The sequence below is a fragment of the Pan troglodytes genome, chromosome X (genome assembly GCF_028858775.2).
Source record: "Pan troglodytes isolate AG18354 chromosome X, NHGRI_mPanTro3-v2.0_pri, whole genome shotgun sequence".
Classification (NCBI taxonomy): domain Eukaryota; kingdom Metazoa; phylum Chordata; class Mammalia; order Primates; family Hominidae; genus Pan; species Pan troglodytes.
The window spans coordinates 29,228,416-29,241,844 of record NC_072421.2 but is presented as its reverse complement, the minus strand read 5'-3'; the positions used below and the strand labels follow the sequence as shown (position 1 = coordinate 29,241,844).

Here is a 13,429-nt window from a genome sequence, read left to right as displayed (position 1 = left end):
CTCAATTACTCCACAGACCGGAAAGAATGTGAGGATCTGCAGCAGCCCAGGTTGAAAAGCACCACTCTAAAAGGAGAAGTCTAGAGAGCAGTGGTTTGGCCATAAACTGATACCAGTTCACTTACTGGCTGCATGTTCAGGTCACCTGAAGGCTAGGGACACCTATGAGGAACTAATATTCTGTGTAAACTTCCTGCCACCTTTAGGGAGGACTATGAACTTGTCTAGGCGGGGGTAAGACCTGCTCATGGATGAGCTCTCTGCTTGGTCCCTTTCAATTGGAATTTGCTTTCTTCTTCTTTGGTCACTCTAAATACTTTTTTCTTCGTTCTTTCCCTTTTCTTTTCTTCCCTTTCATTCTTTTTCACTCTTTTCCATTTTGGAGGTATTTTCATACAGTTAAAGACTGAGACCCTGAAGATGGACAGAAATGGATTTAAATTGTGACGCTGCCACATTCTGACTATGAGAAAGTAGGCCAGTCATTCAAACCTGGTAAGTCAGAATTCTCATCTGTGAAATGGCAACAGTACTATCCTCTGTACGGCATGAATGTGATTCCAAAATTAGTTAAAAGAGTATAATAGGTGATCATGGAATGTTATTCAGCCCCTCACCCCCTTCCTTTTCTGGTTCTTTTTTGTTGTCCAACAGAGAAAGCCGCACTATTATATGTTTAAATTAATGTCTTTGCAGTTGTGCCTGCAGCTTATAAACATGGCTCTTCTCAGAAAATTAATTAAATAAAGCCAACCAATCAGCCAGCAAACCAGACAAACAAATAACAGACACCACTACATCTTTATCCTCTCCCAGGTAATGGTACTATTTTCCACAGTGGTCCAAGCCAGAATCCTGGGAGGCAAACTCACACCCTATCCAATTCTAAAACTGTCACTGACTCTGTAAAATTATTCCTCCAAAGTAGTTCTCACATCCATTTCTTCACTTCTGCTCCCTAGCCACTACCTCAATTCTTTTCTTAGGTTTTAAAACCAATCCTCCTGAATGTTTTCTCAAACTCATGCAATCCATCATCTTCAACATTGCTACCTGAAGGCTCTTTCTAAAACAAAAACCTCCTCAAGTCAGCCTCCTGCTTGAAACCTTCCCTGGAGGCCCGCCCTCTGTGATCTATGGGGAAAAGTTCAGAAGCTTAACTTTTGGTCAGATACAGCTGCCACAGTTTTAAATACCGTAGTTAAACTCTTTCCAAATTGGTTGGTAAATAACAGCTTCTCTAGACCCAGGCCACACAGGCCACACTCAAGCCCTCCTCCAGGCCCTGCAATCAACCACCATCTAAAAAAAAAAGGTTAACACCTGAAGGAGCAAAGAAGAGGGCGCCTCCCACCCTTCAACAGAACTGTCTTGATCATCAGTGTTCCAGCCTTACCAGCTGGAGAATATTTTTAATACTTCTCCTACTTAGAAGTCTTTTACTATCCCTTTCACTGTACTTTGAGTATTTGCTACACTTATGCAGGGACAAGCATGTAGCGTAATTTAATTTAAACATGAAGCAGATGTTTGAAGGTAAGGCCAGAATTGCCACTCACCATACTCAGAAGGACACAGGCTTAACAGAGAACATTATAGAATATAGAGTGTTCTTTGAACATTATAATATTTTATTCTAATTTGTCCACTGGGTATCAAATGTGAATTGGTTTTTCTTATCAACTTATATTGTATTTTGCATACTAACACTTTTAGTAATTAATAGAGTTTCATGGTAGAAAGAATTGATCATTATATATCCTGTCTCCTAGAGTTAATACCATTTTTAAAAGGAGACAATGTTTTCACGTTTAAACACAGAATACTATAATTATAAACATCAAGCCTATTTCAAAGATTTTTTCACTGTGATTAATTTAATATAAAATATATTACTAAGCCCTCTCAGAGATCCATTCAATCTCAAAATTATTTAACATAACAAATTCCCACTATGCAAAAATATTTAGAATAAAAATTGACCTCAATCAAATAATATATCACCAGCATTTACTTGTCAATGCACATGTATATGAGTTTTTATATGATTAGCTAGACGTTTTCATAGAAACGCTAGTTTTCTATTTTCTTTTTAATGAGACAGTAGTTACCCTCAGCTGAATTTTATTTTCATGCATCAGTTGCATATTAATCTTGAACATATGTATGGGACTAGATGTAATTAGGTAGTTTTTTAAAAATAAATGCTGGTATTTTAAATTTTATTTTAAGGACAAACTTGCCTTCCTCAATTGAATTTTATTTTTATACCTTCAATTGCACATTTCACTTGAGATCTAGATGACTAGATTTTTTTGTAAGAAAGAAGCAGACTTAAACACAGGAAACCTAAACCAGTCTAGACTTGGAGCTGAGTATAAATCATAACACCTCTTTTGCTAATATAGAACATTTTAGGATGGAAAGAGGCCAAGGTGTACATTTAGGTCTGGCCCATCTTTGAGTTATAATTATTATTATAGCCTACTCTGCTTTCTCCCCAACCTCCTCTTGCCAAAACTATTTTTAAATTATACTTGTAATACTTTCTTCTTTTGCTGGACTTGCTGACTTATTCCATGTTTTCCATTCCCAGTGTGATGAATCTCTTCATATTTTTTGTGACTTTTCTTCGATATAAGCTGGTGGTGTCTGCTGGCAGTTGACATTTACTCAAATAGTTAGGATCACTCGTCATATCTATTCCCTGAGAACTGTGCAGATAGAAAATAATCCCTTCTTAATCTCTTAATTCTCAAAGTACCTAGTTCTAAAATTTCCTGTATTTCTAAATGTGTTATTGAATGTACATATTTTTAGTCATTCCATGTCCTAGCTGTCATTTCTAAAATAACAAATTTATAATAAACAAATTTGAATTTGAGTATCCTATATCTAATAATTCATATCATATGTTACCCTTTCTCTCTTTCACTGAAGACAAAAGTTGGCTTTTTCTATTTTGGGGAAAATTGCAGGGTCTTTGTGAATAAATATCTACATATTTAATTCTTATCTAAAATACCTATTATTTAATGACTAAACATTTTGACAAGAGTGGGGGATAAAAAAGAGAAGAAACAGGTGTAACAAATAACTCTTACATGTATTATAAAATCAAAACACTAATAGATTGTTTTTTAGGGGTCAAAAGTATTTCAATGCTTTTGAGACTCATTATTTATCCTGGGCATGACATGAGAAAATAGAAATAACTAGAGTCAATTAAGTTTAATGGCAACCCAGTAACTCCAACACACACACACACACACACACACACACACACACACACACACACACACCATCCTCACTCTGCTTCTGCTTTGGAATCTGGAGCGGTTTATCACAAGTGAAGTGCTATAGAGTGATTTTCCCGCACTCAGACATGAAAAAGTCAAGATAAAACAATGCTAGTAAGAATATTTGTTTTCCTGCCCATCTCCTTAACATTTATATCTCAAAACACTGGTCCCCAAAAGTAACTGACTTTTTAAAGGCAGATTCCTGGGCATCATCCAAAAAATTCTTGTTCATTAGATCCAGGATTAGACCCAAGAATCTACACTTTTTTTTTTTTTTTACCAAGAAACCCAGGTTTTCTTGAGCTAAAGTACAAAGATTAATCTCTTCATTTTTTTCTAACACGTTTTTCCATCTCTGATTACTAAATGGTTAAATCCTTTGTTAATGCTTTAAAATATCTTTACACAACTACAGTATAACATAGGTAAGCATGGTTTAAAAAATATGCTTACAACTAATTGGAGCAATTGTGTTCGCAGCCGCCGCCGCGCCACCGCCACCGCCGCTCTCTAGCTCGCCAGCTAGCCAGCCTCTAGCTCGCCTCTAGCCAGCGCCGCCTCTAGCTCGCCGAGCTCCAGCGGAAGGAGAAGGGTGGTTAAGCAAGGAGGTCTCTATATCATGGCTCCTACAAAGCTGACTTCCCGCAAATCGACTGGTGGTAAAACACCCGGGAAGCAACTGGCTACAAAAGCCGCTTGCAAGAGTGCGCCCTCTACTGGAGGGGTGGAGAAACCTCATCGTTACAGGCCTGGTACTGTGGCACTTCGTGAAATTAGTCATCAGAAGTCCACTGAACTTCTGATTCACAAACTTCCCGTCCAGCGTCTGGTGCAAGAAATTGCTCAGGACTTTAAAACAGATCTGCGCTTCCAGAGTGCAGCTATCGGTGCTTTGCAGGAGGCAAGTGAGGCCTAGCTGGTTGGCCTTTTTGAAGACACCAACCTGTGTGCTATCCATGCCAAACGTGTAACAATTATGCCAAAAGACATCAAGCTAGCAGGCTGCATACGTGGAGAACGTGCTTAAGAATCCACTATGATGGGAAACATTTCATTCTCAATAAAAAAAAAAAAAGTCTCTTCTTCCTGTTACTGGTAGTTCTGAACGTTAGATAATTTTTTTCCATGGGGTCAAAATGTACCTAAGTATGTGATTGCAAGTGGAAAAATAGGGGACAGTAATTAGGTATTGGCAGTTTTTCCATTTTCATTTGTGTGTGAATTTTTAATATAAATGTGGAGTCATAAAGCATTAATGCAAGTTAAAATGTTTCAGTGAACAAGTTTCAGCGGTTCAACTTTAAAATAATTATAAATAAACCCGTTAAATTTTTCTGGACAATGCCGGCATTTGGATTTTTTCAAAACAAGTACATTTCTTATTGACGGCAACTAAATGGTGTTTGTAGCATTTTTATCATACAGTAGATTCCATCCATTCACTATACTTTTCTAACTGAGTCGTCCTACATGCAAGTACATGTTTTGAATGTTGTCTGTCTTCTGTGCTGTTCCTGTAAGTTTGCTATTAAAATACATTAAACTAAAAAAAAAAAAAAAAAAAGACAAAAACAAATTGGGGAGGGCCAGGCACGGTGGCTCATGCCTGTAATCCCAGCACTTCGGGAGGCCAAGGCAGGCGGATCATTTGAGGTCAGGAGTTTAAGACCAGCCTGATCACCATGGTGAAACCCCGTCTCTACTAAAACACAAAAATTAGCTAGGCGTGGTGGCGGGCACCTGTAGTCCCAGCTACTCAGGAGGCTGAGGCACAAGAATCGCTTGAACCCAGGAGGCGAAGGTTGCAGTGAGCCGAGATCACACCTCTGCACTCCAGCCTGGGCAACAGAGTGAGACTCCGTCTCAAAAATAAATAAATTAATTAAATAAACTAATCGGAGAGGATAGCACAAATTTGGAGGACATGGGAATTCATTCAGCAAATATTTCTGGAGCATCTATTAAGTGTTAAGCACGTTGCTCAGTGCTGGACATATGAAAATACAAAACAACCTTTTCATCATCCAAGGAACCCAGAGAGTCTTGCAAAAGAGAGACCTAAAATGGATCAATCATAACACAATGTTGTTGATTATAACAAAAACACAGGCAAAATACACTACCGCCTAATATAAAGGAGTAGATACGTTTTACTTCCTTAAACTTTACACTGTGGGTTCTCTTCCCCAGAGTGCCAGACATTATAAAATCTCCAGTTAGCCTCTCGAACACCAACCTTCATTTTCTGGTCCTAAACTCCAATTCTTTAGATTTCTTAGGTGTTTTATTCTGCTCTCACCTGTGTGCTTCTAGCTGTAGCACAAGCAAGGACAGGGTTAGAGGGGGGTCTCTTTAGCCAGTGGCATTTTGGATGCACATCAAAATTGTAGGTTTCAAATGTCCAACTGCCATAATCCAACAAGCCAGAATTCTTAGCCTTTTTATGCCCCTACTGGGGTCAGACAGCCCACATGTAAAAGCACTTGACTACTTTATTAAAGGGAAAAGGTCTTTGAAAATTGAGTATCAAATATACAAATGTCCATATATTTACTACTTCTTTAATCAAATTCCCTTAGAACCTCATTGTGGCAAGATAGTTAAATCCTTTTTATCAGGAATATCTTTTCCTTCCCCTTAGTTTCTTTTCCTTCTCCCCTGTTACCAGCTTATCTACTGAAATGCTCTTAAAATAATTGGGGAAAGAAATAATGTAGGAAAGGGTTACTAAATCTGAATTTTACTGGAACTGGAAAAAAATGTGGAAAATGGTAAAAGTGAAATTTCAATATCTCTATTTGATACAGTGAAGAAAAATTAAGAGCAAACATCTTGAACCATAAACCACTGATAATTGACTTAAACCATGAGTATTTATCAGATTCAAAAGTACAAATGTTACACACCCCATATTATCAATGTATTTCACAAATGTTTATTGGCCATCTACTATACGTACAGCCCTATGAAATGAGCTAAGGATATAACCTTAAGTGAAATATGGACATAGTATATGCCCCCATTACATTTATAGTCTGGTAGGGGTGTAAAATCTTTTTTTTTTTTTTGAGGCAGAGTCTCGATCTGTTGCCCAGGCTGGAATGCAATGGCGCGATCTCAGCTCACTGCAAGCTCCGCCTCCTGGGTTCATGCCATTCTCCTGCCTCAGCCTCCCGAGTAGCTGGGACTACAGGCGCCTGCCACCACGCCCGGTTAATTTTTTGTACTTTTAGTAGAGAGGCGGTTTCACCGTGTTAGCCAGGATGGTCTCGATCTCCTGACCTCGTGATCCTCCTGCCTAGGCCTCCCAAAGTGCTGGGATTACAGGCGTGAGCCACCACGCCCGGCCGTAAAATCTTAATAAACAAATTTATAATTGCAAATGTGCCCAATGCTAGGTACACAACACTATCAACGCAAGGCAATTTGATCTAAATGAAGAGGTCACCGAAGGCCTCTCTGAGATGGGATGTGAAGGACACGCAGGAAATAATTAGGCAAAGAGAAGTAAGAGCAGCCCAGGCATAGGGCAAATGCTGTGATGGGGCTTTATGACAAGGATAGGGCTTTATGACAAGGATGGGGACAGAAAGAAAGCTGATGGGACTGGAATTCAGAGAAGGGCAAGACAGGTGAAGGCTAAACAACTGGGAAGGCACTGAGAATATATGAAAAAGTGAAAAATATCAATGGCACCTGGTTCCTATCCACCAGAGCTCAGAACTGAAATGCAATTTCAACGGCCACCTGAAATGCAAATTCAACAGGTGCTGTGGCAGGGCTAGAGGCAGCAAAGTGGCTCAGCACAATCAGAAGAGTAGGAGAAGAAAATACTTTGTCTGGGTGGCTGAAGTCTGAGTTGGACACTAAAGGAGGAGAATGACCAGGGAGAAATGGAAAAGCAATAGCAAGGGTGTGTGCCAGAAAGTAGAAAACACTTGACATTAGAAGCAACTGGATGACTAACTAGTTTGATATCTTATCCTACAATTTGCTTTTCTAAATTGCTATTTCTTTTTCTTTGGAGTTTTAAGAAAATCTAATTCTACATCATGGCCGTGTATCTGTTTAAAATGAAATAAGAAATTTTTTACATGATGTAATATAATAATGAAATCGACTACCTCTGGCCTTCATCTTCAAACATTCTGTCTTTTGTTTCCAATTTGCTTTTTGGTCACCTGTCTTCTTTTCTAGAAATGTTCAGCAGTCACTAGGCCTCCAGAAGCTTTCATCCCAATGAAATTCACGTAATTTTAAATTTCCACCTTTTCTTTCATTACCTTTTTAATATAAAACATGTGTGTAATTTTGCTACTAAAAAAGAATGTTTAAAATCTCCTTTTCAGTTTTACATCCTTTATTCTGAGGCTAGTTGAGTTACCTGGACCCTTCAACCAATACTTGTTACAAATGAAGCAAATATTATGTTAGCCTTTTGTCGATCTGTCAGTTCCCATTAGAAATTTTATTTCTGAACCTCTGCTTAGCATGTATTCTGTAATTAAGATAAATGTATTTTTTTAATGATCTACTACCATGGCAAATGATTAGGACATGTTTATTTGCTTGGTGCTCTTTTTGCTGATAGGAGCATTAAAAACTTTAGTTTTTCAGCACTTAGAATAGGATATGTAATATTTGTACACCGAACCCCTGGAACATGCAATTTACCCATATAACAACCTGCACATGTATGCCTTGAACCTAAAATAAAAGTTGGAAAGAACAAAAAAGAAATGGTTGCATACTTTGTTGATGACATTATTCTAGATCAATTTTTTTTTTACCATTTTTGTTCATTTCATTTATACTACTGATAGTATTATAATATGATACACCAAAGTACCTCACTGGTATTTTTACCAACTTTTCTTACAGGAAATATGATTCCCTGGTTTCATCAGCTCTTCCTTTTCAAGGATTTCTTATATAAGTGTGTATGTCAGGTTAATTTATCTGGCTTCATTTCATGTAGACCAAGGTCATGAGTTTAATTTCTTTGGAAGCAGTTCAGTGTTTTAAATGGGAACTAAATTTGGTCCCAAACAGACCTGATTTTCCATCCCGACTCCTCCCACCCCCAACGGCACCCCTTTCCCAGGTCACAGAAGATAGAGTGCTTTATTCTATCTAGACTCAAGACCCACCCAAGTCAGATACATTTTGAAAAATATTTCTCCCTGTAAACCCTTAAAACCCAATATTCAGCCAGTGGTATGGGTTTACTTGCATTTTCCTCTGGGTCAAAGTAAAGTATTTGGGCAAATTTCCCAATTTCCATGAGACTCAGTTGCTTCATCTTTAATTACAGAAAATGTTTAAAGGATCTCACAGGGTCCTTGTGACATCTAAATATGGCAAACATCAATGATGTCTGACACACAGTAGTTGCTGAACAAATGTTTATACTTTCCTTCCCTGTGCTTGATATTTTCTATCCGCGTATGGACGAAATAAATTGCTAAAATCATAGATTGCTGACATAATCTTGACAAACACAAATCACATTCCATTTAGAATTGTTGTCTTCCTCCAACTGTATTATTATCTATGAGTTACAATTATAAAAATACATATATATTTGAAATGATTTATGGATATTTAACAATAAACATTTAATCGGCCCCATTAGCTTTATGTGAATATAATAAAAGTCATTGGAGAGGTTTTTTTTATTTAAAGTAATTTTTCAATGGGGATAAGAATACCAAGCTTTTAGATTTATTGCTTAAAAAGAAATAGGTTAATAAATATAAAGCATTTGGTACAGTGTAGGGCACAAAATTAAGTCCTCAATAACAGATAACTAATTATTTTTTAAAGACCCTTAAGGTTTTTTTGTTTGTTCGTGTGTGTTTTTTTTTTTAACCAAAGAAGTACACCAAATCATAGACTGCTAGAACAATTTAGAAAAAAAGAAAGAGCACAAACGGGGTCGGGGGTGGGTGGAGTTGCCTAAAGCAGGAACTATTCACTCCTGCCTTTGCCCCATAGTAGCTTAGTAACTTTTGGCAAGTCAACCTCTGTGAGCCTCAACGCTTTCCTTTAACCCCAGGGTGATTTGTTTCAGCATTCAACAAATGTTTACTGAGCACATAAGGCAGGCCACATAGAATGAACCTTTAATATGATGGCATATATAAAAGGGTCTATACATAATCAAATGAGATCCAAATGCAGGTTCCTGTGAGCTTTGGTGAGAGATCTAATTACAAAACAAATTAACACTTTAGCTGCCTGACAGAGGAGTTGGATTTAATGTTGTGATCATCAAGATGCCATTCCTGAGAGCCCTCATGACACTAAAAGGCAGGTCTTTCCTTAAAAGCACAGGACCAAACATGGAAGTGTGCTCTGGTAGATGTAGAATAATTAATGGATTGCTATTGTCATCTTACTTAATTTTACACACTTTCTGAATCCCAAGTCATGCAGAGAGTCTATGTACCTCTAGCAATGTGAGAGCACGTCCATTTATATATACTATATACATACATACATATATCGAAGCCTAGTATATGAGCTGCAGGGACTTTGGTGGTAAAAATGGTGTTTGCAAAGGGCAGCCTGACCCAAAGAAAGCCTTTTTTTTTCTTTTTTTTTTTTGAGACCCAGTCTCTCTCTGTCACCCAGGCTGGAGTGCAGTGGCATGATATCAGCTCACTGCAACCTCCGCCTCCCGGGTTCAAGTAATTCTCCTGCCTTAGCCTCCCAAGTAGCTGGGATTACAGGTGCCCGCCACCACGCCTGGATAATTTTTGTATTTTTAGTAGAGACAGGGTTTCACCATGTTGGCCGGGCTGGTCATGAACTCCTGAACTCAGATGATCTGCCCACCTTGGCCTCCCAAAGTGCTGGGATTACAGGCATGGGCCACCACACCTGGCCAAGAAAGCTTTAAAGAAAAAAAGGTGGAGTTAAAGTATTCTCCAGTCTTTATTATGTTGTATTGAAAAATATACTGAAAAAATATCTGGATCAGGCTTCCTTGAGTTGAGCTAAAATACAAGTGCAAAACTTTATGTGACAGGATTAATGAGGTTCGCACAAGTGAAAAGATTGGCTCTACCTGCGCGTGTCTTCTTTTGCTAAATGTGACATACTTCTCTACGCAGGACTCATTTATTAAGTTGGTCTTCTATCTGGAACAAAAATTCACTTAGGCTAGATTTATTTGAAAATATAGTCCCCTGCCCCCACCATAAACTACTAAACCCCAGATTCAGCTAGGGTCCTGAGTTGATATATATTTTCCTCCATGATTTTTCTCTACTAAAAAAAAAAAAAATCACGTCACAGTTATGCAGCTATGCAGCTGTTTTACAAAGGCTGAATCCTGCTACTGCTGTGTAAATGGTATCATTTTCTTGATCAAAAATGTATTTTTATATTTACTTGCCCCCCAGAATATAGCATGAGTCTATCCTTGGAGATTCATCAGCTGGATCTACTACAATAAGGCGATTGTGGTCCCCCGTCAGCATTGCTCTTGAGGTGAAACATAATTAGCACTCCATCAAAAACCACTTTGGAGAACACAAACAGTAGTTGGCTTCCAAATCAGACTCCTGAAAAGAACGGCATTATACAGTATAAATAAAATGCTAATTTATTATCGATTGTATGAGGGTAGTGCATGCACAGAGAGGCTTGGTTGCTTTCCAATATAAAGTACATATTCGATTACATCCACCCTCCCTTCATCTTTTGTAATAAAGATGCTTGCAAAGAGGTTGGGCTGAACATTCTTCAATACACTCTGTGTGTGCTATGGGAGTTAGGAAAAAAAAGAAATCCTGCTCCTATCCGCAAGGATTTTACAGTGTGGAGGGGAGAATAGAGCATGCAACAACAGAGTAGTCTCCCAGGTCCTGCCTCTTAATCACTGCCCTTAGAAGATACCATGTCTGAGAAGCCGTGCTTGCCCAGATTTAAGACTCAGGGCTGGAATAAAAATCAAGGTTTGAGTAGCTGGAAGTACCGCCCTATTAATAAACCATTTTAAAGCCTTAAAATGGAACAACTCTAAATATACTTTTGGTCAGACATAGGCACCCAAGTTACAAATCATTTGACAGCTGATGTGCTACAAAGTGAGTATTTGGAAATGTTCTTGTGGAGGGATTTTTAAAGACTACAGTAAACCAAAACCTTTCCAGGGTGCTTTAAGTATAATTCTGTCCAGAAGGAGTAGGAGAGATTAGATGGCATCTCAAGCTTCCTTACAACCCTATAACTCTGTCGTGCTAAAGTACTTACATTGCAGAGGAGCCATGCAATTTTATGCTGCCCCGTTAAAATACTATAAAAAAAGAAATGTTCAACATAACAAAGTAGAATATACCAAACGCCATTCAGAATGAAGGTGAAGGCAGATTGAAAGACATGGATTAGTTAGGTAGTGTATGTTCTCAAATGAGAAGGATTGTTGTAACATAATTAAATCGATTTTATAACATAGTGAAAGAGTCCTGGCTTGATTCAATTTGCTTTGAGAAGAATCTTACATAGCCAGTCAATATGGTTCCACAAAGATGAACAAAAAATCAAATGTTGGGGGTAGAAAAGGATCCTAATAATCATCTAGGTCAGGGCTCAGCAAACTTTCCTTGTAAAGGACTAGGTAGTAAAAATTGTAGGCTTTGTGAATCATATAGTCATTGCGGTAAATAGTCAGCTCTGCTGCTGAAGCACCATAGACAATAAAAAGCAGCCATTAACAATATGTAAACAAATGGGTGTGGCTGTGTTCCAATAAGACTATATTTATGGACACTAAAATCTGAATCTCATATAATTTATGTGCATAATGGAATATAGGTTGAGTATCCCTTATCTGAAATGCTTGAGACTGTGTTTCAAATTTCTGATTTATTCTGATTTTTGAATATTTGCATTTACATAGAGAGATATCTCAGAAATGGGACTCAAGTCTAAAGAAGAAATTCCTTTATGTTTCATATACCGCTTATACACATAGCATGAGGGTAGTTTTATACAGTACTTTTAATAATTGTGTGCACAAAATGAAATTTTGACTGCATTTTCACTGAAACCCAGTCACATGAGGCCAAGTATGGAATTATCCGCTTATGAAGTCATGTTAGCACCAGGAAAGTTTTGGATTTTGGAGCATTTTAGATTTTTGGATTTTCAGATTAGGAATGCTTAATTTGTATTCCTCTTTTCTGACATTTTTAACCATCTATAAATATCAAAACCTTTGTTAGCTTGGAGACCATACAAAAAAAGGCAGTGGACTCCATTTTTTAGTACAGTAGTTTTCAAACTACTTTTAGTAGCAGATGTCTTCAAGTGAAATTGCACAGGTGGGGCTAATAAAAACTACCTTTTAAGTAGGAACTTCCTCTCTTCTAATAAAGTTGCATAGAGCAAATAAGAGCAAGATTGCATTGACTTAGAGGCACTAACAGGAGTTGCCTATTTGCTGCTCCCAGAGGCCCACCTCCCTGCCTTGCCCAAACTAAAATTCCTCAATGTATGATATGGTTTGTCTGTGTCCCCACCCAAATCTCATCTTGAATTCCCACGTTGTCGGAGGGACAGGGTGGGAGGTAATTGAATCACGGGGGCAGGTCTTTCCCATGCTGTTCTTGTGATAGTGAATAAGTCTCATGAAATCTGATGGCTTTATAAGGTGGAGTTTCCCTGCACAAGCTCTCTTTTTGCCTGCTGTCATCCATGTAAAACGTGACTTGTTCCTCCTTGCCTCCCGCCATGATTGTGAGGCCTCCCCAGCCATGTGGAACTGTGAGTCCATTAAACCTTTTCCTTTTGTAATTTGCCCAGTCTCAGGTATGTCTTCAGCAGCAATGTGAAAATGGACTAATACAATGTACAATTCAGAACCCATGACTATCATTCAAGCTACTCAGTTTCTTCCTGAAGAATCTGAGGCATACGAATATGAAATAATTGTTTGAAAGCATTGGTCATTTTAAGTAGACAAGCTCCAGAATATGAATCCTTCATGTGTCCTGGTTTTGACTTCCCCCAAACACAACAACATAAGTTTTTAGAGGTAAAACCCAAGTTGAAGGTACACGTGAGGGCCAAGTAAAAGAACAAAATGCTGCCTGAGTATCTAGTAGAAAACTCTTCTC

The 13,429-nt window shown here is 38.1% G+C and overlaps 1 protein-coding gene and 1 pseudogene across 1 annotated transcript in view; one reads left to right on the top strand and one right to left on the bottom strand.

Moving 5' to 3' along the window:
* IL1RAPL1 (interleukin 1 receptor accessory protein like 1) overlaps positions 1-13,429 on the bottom strand; it is a 1,365,259-nt gene that overhangs the window by 1,288,100 nt on the left and 63,730 nt on the right. The window lies entirely within an intron of this gene.
* Positions 652-4,421, top strand: LOC129138654 (histone H3.3A-like; annotated as a pseudogene).